The following is an 8,093-nucleotide window of genomic DNA, read 5'->3' as shown; positions in this document are numbered from 1 at the left end:
CCAACTTTTACACCTCAGCCAAGAGTAAAAAGATGTTTGCGATTTACAAGAATGGTATTTGATGTTAAGCATTTCCACTACGTTTTTTTATTATATAACATATTGTATTTAAATTGAAATTGCATCTTAAAATAAGGGATGGATAAACACCTGTTCTCTGTTAGCATCTCTCTGTAAGTCGTTCCATCTCTACCCCACTTGCATGGGGGATTTTTTATTTTGTTGTTATTGAAAATATGTATTCTCTTCTAGTAATAATCAATAAATATATGCAAACAATATCATTCTTGCAAGTTATATCATATTTTGAGTAATAGTTACAGTTTTTGCAGTTGGAGTTGGCTATACTGAATATGTTCTAATCAGAACCATAAATATTTTTAATCATTTCTTATGCAAGGTCAGTAACTTCAAATAAATCCCATCTCTGACAGGATGAACTCTCCTTCACTAGCCGAGTGCACCTGAAGTCATTTTCCTATTAATCTGGCCCATGTTTTCTGTGTTGAACAACCACGGCTATATCTGACTGTGTGACCATGATACAGAAGTATGCATACAGGGGCCTAATTTCATGGCCTGATTGTATTTTATAATAAGAACCACTCCGACAGCCCTCAAACAGCGCATCAATAAGCTGGGACATGGTGTCAGCAGGAACACTGAGGGGCTGTAGGCAGTTTCCTCCTTGGAGCTACACACTGAAGGTTTTTGTAGGCTGCTCATGTAAGCTGCTTTAGAGCACAGAACATCCGTTTACGTCAGAAAGGAGACACTCCACTGAGATGGAAAGGGGGCGATTTATCCAATGTAACACACAAATCAATGTTTGGTTCAGGCTTCACAGAAACATGAAGAGGGATTATCTTAGTAGGGAGCGGGCAGCATGATTTGGTAAAACAGTTGTAATGAAATGCATTGGACGGTGTGTTAAAAATAACAGAGAAACTTTCACAACTGGAACAGAACCTCTCACATCACTGACGAGCTTCTGCTTCAGAAGTACATCTGAAAGGAGAAATGATCCAAGCGGTTGGCTGAAATCTATTTTTGTGGTGGAATATATGAATTTGGGTTTGTTGTATAACACTTAATAATATTCTGCCTGCAGTGCTAAAGGAGGAAGGTTTTACAGGGTTACTGTCAAATGTGTGGGTTTTGAGATTTTTATAGACATTCTACGTTTGCTGTCACTAATTTAGCACACACACACAGCTTGAAAATAATGGGATGAAGCCAGGCTTGCACGCACGCACGCACGCACGCACGCACGCACGCACGCACGCACGCACGCACGCACGCACGCACGCACACACACACACACACACACACACACACACACACACACACACACACACACACACACACACACACACACACACACACACACACACACACACACACAAGCTCTCTGTGCAGAAAGCCTTTTTTGGTTGTGTTTGCAGTTAGCAATAGAGTAAGCTCTGCTTTAATGTTTTAATGTTATTGTTATGTTACTTCGTTTGTTTTAGATGCCTTAAAGTTAACTGTCTTTTTTAGTCAAGACCAGACTGAGACAAGTGGGTCATGGCTTATAGTCTAAATAAAAAATATCTTTAGACATCAACAACAAATGAATGGCAATGTAAAAAGATATAATACAATTAACAGAATTTAATAAAATCACAAGATAAATTAGAGTAGTATTAAAATAAACAATAAAAAGTAATAAAAAACAATAAAACAAAATGCCATAAAATGTAGGACCCAAATATATCACATCACTGTCTGCATTAACACTGCTCAAATCTTCTTCTTTTTTAAGAGTACATGAATAAAAAATTTAACATCTGCCAACAGCAGCAGGGATTGTAAAACAGGTGTAACTTAATGATAACTTTGTTCCATTGAGCTGTGCCAGGGCCTGGGCCTGCTAATGTGCATGCTGGCTCACTGGCACACCTGAATGGAGTGTAGCCATGCATGGTGTTGCTTACACCTGTGTCTTTCCTTTTAGGCCAGGTCAAAATGCCTGCCGTGAAAATAAGGGGTCAATAAAGGTGAGATTCTTATGATGAAGTCAACTTGTTTGTTTGAGTTCAAATCAATATGGTAATCTAAATAATAACTAAGTGTGGATCCTACATAGATAAAATACCTTTCTTAATCGAGTTTTGTATTTGAACATTTATAGTACGATGACACGACATCAAAAAGGGCTAAAAGTAATATATATATGCAAGGGTATCCAGCCGTACATAATTTAGCAGCCAGGTGTGATCTCTGCCTGCTTTGTAACACACTATTTCTCATAAAAGGGGCCACAGGATATGAAGTCCAGATCTGGTGAGCTTTATAAAAGGCTCTCTTTTATCTGATCTTGTGCAGCTGTACAAACTAACAGGGCGTGCACAAACAGGTCAGCGATTACAGGAGAACATGTGTTGTGACCTGAACTGCTGAAAAGTGGAAATTGCAACATGCTACAGATCTAAATACAATCTAACCTAGTTTGTTGATAGCAAACTCAAATGTGTAATCGTGTGTTAATACTTAAAACATGCAATAATGACTCATTTATGTTTCAAAAGGGCTTACTGTACTTGGTGTGTGACAAACCTGAGAACCTTTCTTTAATGCTTTATGAGCTATAAGCTTACAAGATATGCGTTTCACATGAAAGGTCACCTTATTACTGTTCCCACATTAACCAATCTGATGTAATTTTATGCCACATTGACTTTTTTTTTATTTATGTCTGTTCTGCAACAGTGCACCTAAAGGCTAGTCCTTACCAAGCTGACATTTCCACCAAAAATACTTAACTGCACTCCGGGGGGACAAACACTCATAAGGCAGACATTACATGGGTAGTTAGAGTACACCACGTTCTGCGTTTAAACCAGTTGGTCACACAAGCTATTCTCCCAGTCAGTCTGCAGACCTCTATAACCAGTGTTGCCACGTCACCACATGAGGCTGATTGTTTGACTGGAACTCCATTTCTGGTTCCAGAAATTGGCTCTCCGCTGAATGGCTCAACACTGGGTGCAGCAGTGAAGGAGAGAATATACTAAACCACCCGACAACCCCTTAGTCATGGGATGAGATGAGGCTGAAGAAAGGGTAGTCGACAGCAGCATTGTTTTGTTTCTGTGTTTATGCAAAATTCTCCAAAATAAACACTTCTATAGCCGCGTTCACACCGCAGTACTTTTCCCACTTTAGTTCTGATATAGTTCCGAAATGTCGCATTCACACCAAAAAGAGCCGGAACTAAAATGAGTTCATCAGAACCTTTTTTACCCCCTTTTCAGTCCCTGCTAGAGAGCAGGGACTTTCGTGGGAGAAAAAGGTTCCTGTGTCTGATTGGCTGGGCGGAATGCAAACCACGCCCCGTCAAACTCCCAAAAACGTTTGTGAAGCCGCCAAATCTATTATCATTATTAGCATTAGCATTAGCCCAGTGCAGAAACGCAGAGAGACTAACTTATGTCAACACAAAATAAAACATGGGAGCGGTGGAGATGAGGAGGTGTCGGCGTTCTGGCCGTTTACTCGGAAGTCCCTAACTCCGGGGGAATTCCGGCCGGGGATTTTGGGCGTTCTTATTATACATCCATGGGCAGTATACGCCGTGAAGTTGTTTGCGGCCTGCCAGTAAACCCAAAGCAGAAGAAGACGAAGTGACGTCAGTGGCTTCATTTGCCTAATCCTCCCTCAGGGACTTATTCCGGTGTGAACGCGATCTGTACTTACCGGTAGTTCATGAGAAGTAAAGAGTTCTCAGGAACTAATGTCTGATGAACCTTTGTGGGAAAAGTACTGCGGTGTGAAAGCGCCTTATGTAGGGAAAAACAAGTGCTACTTTGTTTCAGCCTTCATATCGTTCATATTGTGGAATCTGGCGTTACAAAAACAAGTTGACAATGTAGTGAAGGAGTTTTCAGCCCTTTCATACCACATTTGTATCACCTTGCCTGTTCTTTTTGGCTATTTTGCTTCAGTCTTTTTATGTTTTTAAAGCCTGGTGAGAAGGATAATTATTACACAATGAAGCATACACTGAAATAAAACCCTCCGAGATAAAAGGGTGTGTCTGCTTTGTTTGTGGCTATTTTAAGCAGTGTTGGTCTAGCTGCTACAATGAATCTAGTCAAAAGGAAAAGCATCCAAGCACTTGGATATGTAAACTGCAGTAACTGGGACAAAGACTTTATCTGCATGTGGCCGTTATGTTTGTGGTTTCTGTATATTCCACTTGGACTTTAGCTCGGCATGATATCAAACATCAAACACTGTTTTATGGCTGAATTGTTGTTTTTTGCACATGGATTTTTTTCTGCATGGATTTGTTCTGTTGGCAGAATAAGCATCAATAATTGATTGCAATTTGTTTGTTTGTCACAAAACAGGATCGGAAGCCAAGTGGCACAGTATGGCAGATCAATAAGCAAAGGATCATGTACTCTATTTAAAGCTCACCACTCCATCTTGTGGGACTACTTCTATATCAGTTTACCTGCTGTCGATTTTTACATCATTCCCAACACTGAAAGCAATTCATAAATGTATCCTTGTGGATGTGTCAATGTGCATATGCTAGCAAATATTCAAGATATCAACTTAAAATGCGATGTCAATGTTATGTTATCAATTAGTGTCTCCTGCCCTCAAGTGTCCAAAAAAAAATCTAGTTTTAAAGCACATTAACCCTTAAATGGGCAATACCATATTATTACCTTAAATAATATGTACAAATAACTGATTGGTTTTATTTGTTCATTACACCCATAGTACAGGGTATTACACATATATTCCATTATTACAACCATGTTACACCATTCTTACACCCATATTCTACCAATGTTATACTATTTCTACTCCCATAATGCATTAGACCCATATTACACTCATGTAACACCAATATTACACTGTTAAACTAAACATAGTAAGTGTTCCCCTGCATTAGCTGCTAGAGGATCTACTTCTTCTTATAAACTTGATCAATCCGACAAAATAAGACCCAGTTCGATAATGCTGAATGCCCTTCAAGACTTTAGCAAAACGACATCTAATATAAGATTAAAGAGGTTCAAAATCTTGTGGCCTAAAAGAAAGGTTTGAAATGAGGATACATTTGTCCAAGTATTAAAGATAAAGCAGCATGTGTTGGAAGTTAAAGTTCAAAAATGAGTGAAAGACTTATTAACAAGTCTGAGCTTCATAATCTATTTATGAATGGATTCTGTGTTAGTCGCAGGATCTGAGGAGCAGCTGCTGCTTACATCTGGAGTGACTGAGCACAAAGTGAAGTGACTCAACCTTCACACAGGTCAGACCGCTCACATGAAGCATGTCGTCCAGACTACCTGCAGTACATCCAGACACCAGCAGGACGCACCAGCTCTTCTGTCTCCTCTTCTCTATAATTAACTGGTGATGGGAGTGGCCCGCATCACTGGAGGGACAATCTGATTGGATCAATTGACACCTCTGGCTTGTGATAGGTGATAATGTCCTATTCTGAGTGGATAATTCAGAGGTAATCTGCCCTGTGGAGATTCCCATCGCTGCCAAGCCCCCTCCCAACCCCAACTCTGTTAACAACAGATAATAAGATTACAGCTCGGCCCGTGGCTGATGGAATTAAGACCATATCAGGGAGGTGGATCATTTCAGGTTATAGTATGCCACTGGATTCAAGTGAAGAAAGAGTTACAATCAAAGTTACAGTCACAATTACAGCGTGTCATCTCACCTTTTCAGCAGTGGATAATTACCCTTATATTAGATATAACATTCATTTATTATAAATTATTACTTTTTCGAGTTTACCCTGATTAATTGCACACACCCATTATCATTTTTATTGGCACAAGATAACGAGGGGGATAGAAAGACAAAAAAAAGACAAATATATATCCTGTTGTACACGTATAGATCGCTATAAATCATACCAGCGTACATAGTGTCTGTATACTGTGTCTGTATGAACAGTATTAATGGAAACAAAAAAAACTAGACATTAGAAATATCAGGTCATTTTGCCATTGGATCATCATATTTAACTTCTAACCAAAATCTTTACTTGATTTTGAATCCTCTTGAAGAGAGGATGCTGGAAATGAGTTTGTACCTGCTGGACAAATGACTTGTGTTGAAATGCTTATCCTCCAGTAAAGTAAATTGCAAAGGGTACATAAGATGGTGACAGGTTAATAATGCTTTGTTGGACAACATATTAAACCCAGAATGATCCCCTATAATAACTAGGAACACAATTTGGTACAGCTGCACAAAATGATATTCCCTCATTGTTATTGTACCGCTGTAGCCTGAGGCTGTACATGCACAAGGGGTTTTGTAGAGTTTTCTGAAGCCAATAGATTCAGTCAATACAGTTGCTACACAACATACTGAAGAAATCACAGCATGTTTTCATCATACCCACAAATAAAAAGTAAAATAGGCAGCAGCATGATGTTGATGTAATGTTGCTGAGGTTTTCACGGGTTCAGTGCAGATCTTAGTGAGCTTCAGGTGAGAGAATGTCTGTCCAAATGCTATAATCTTCTCAGCCCACTGGAGCAGGAAGCGGGGAGGCACTAAATTCCCTTTTGGTGATTGGCTGCAGCATCTTTGGAAGAGCCTCATTGCCCCATACACACTTAATGGACATCCAGAACCAAGGAGTAACTCTGGTTCTACTCCCATGATTTAGTCATTTAGAGGGAAGATTACAAGACTTGAAAAAAAAAAGAAAAACAGTGCTATATCTTGGGAGCTATCTTCTGCCTGAAAAAGTTGTTTTGCTGCCTGGCTGGCTAACTTAATTGCCCGTGTTGCTGCAAAGCTTATTTAATATATGTACTTGGATTGTGTCTCGGTTTCTTACTAAAACGAGCTTAAATCATCACAAGGACTGCTAAGAATAAAAAAAATAAAAAAATGAGCCTCCTCTCTTGTGATTTTTAACTATTGATATTATTAAAACTATTTTTATCTTTATCAATTTAAAGATCTTGAGAGTTTTTAACTCCAAAAGTTGAGTTCAGGAACGTTACACATCAGGGGCCGTATTCACAAAGCATTTTATCTTACCGCTAGGAGTGCTCCTAACTCGCGCTAAAACATTTTACGTAGGAGTTTTTTTCTTAAAAGTTATTCACAAAGCCGCTGAGACCTACTCATACTAAGGATAAATCACTAAGAGTGAACTAAGAGTGACGCGCCGTTGCTATGGATGACGTCGATTGTCGTGCATGAGTTTAGAAGCGGTCAGTACGGTGATTGGTTGTTCAGAGTAGGCGGTCTCGGTGAAACTCATCCGCAACATCCCACAAACGAGCCCACTAAATCACCGAAAAACAAGGAAATAGCCTAGGCTAGAAATGTATTCCTATCAAATAGTTATGGACAGTGCAGTTAGCAGAATACACGCATGATGACAAGTTTGTGCAGACCACGATAATGACGTTGTATATGCACGTTAAAGAGAGAGAGCAAACAATAAAAATACGTAAATTGCATTAAATCGAGGAGGCAATTAAAAGCACCCTGCAAACTATTATCCAATGAGCATATTTCCAGCACTTAAACACTTTCAATAACAGCCCATACCGCCGTTCAAGTCCCCCTATCATGATGAATGAAAACAATCTGCGTTGATGTTTGATGGAATGTACCTCTTTCTATGCGAACACCGTCCTCATCTTTGATGGCGCAATTTATTTTTATGTGCGTCCCGTTCATAGCCACCGACCACACCGGGGCATACCTGCATTGGCCCATGAAGTTGGTTTGATCCGTTGTTGTAGTTGGTTGATTGCCTCCAAAGGATTATACTCGGATAATACTGTTTTGTATAGGATGATATTGTCGTCTAGGACATGTATGAACTAGATAAGTTATGATAGACAGATGGGCTGTCTACCTGATAATGGAGAGATGTGGTATGGTTATTTTTAATGCAGCTAGGCTTTATCGGTTCCACGCCATAAAATCTGTTCCGTCTGATCAACGCACTTGCGATATCCCTAAAATCGTCGGCATTGGACAAAGAGGCAGCGCTGACAGTCTACTCTTGGCGCCTGTCAGTGCTTGATCGATCT

This window comes from Notothenia coriiceps, unplaced genomic scaffold (genome assembly GCF_000735185.1).
Source record: "Notothenia coriiceps isolate Sejong01 unplaced genomic scaffold, NC01 NC01_scaffold00037246, whole genome shotgun sequence".
Classification (NCBI taxonomy): domain Eukaryota; kingdom Metazoa; phylum Chordata; class Actinopteri; order Perciformes; family Nototheniidae; genus Notothenia; species Notothenia coriiceps.
The sequence above is the reverse complement of the archived record's forward strand: the minus strand, read 5'-3'. Positions refer to the sequence as shown.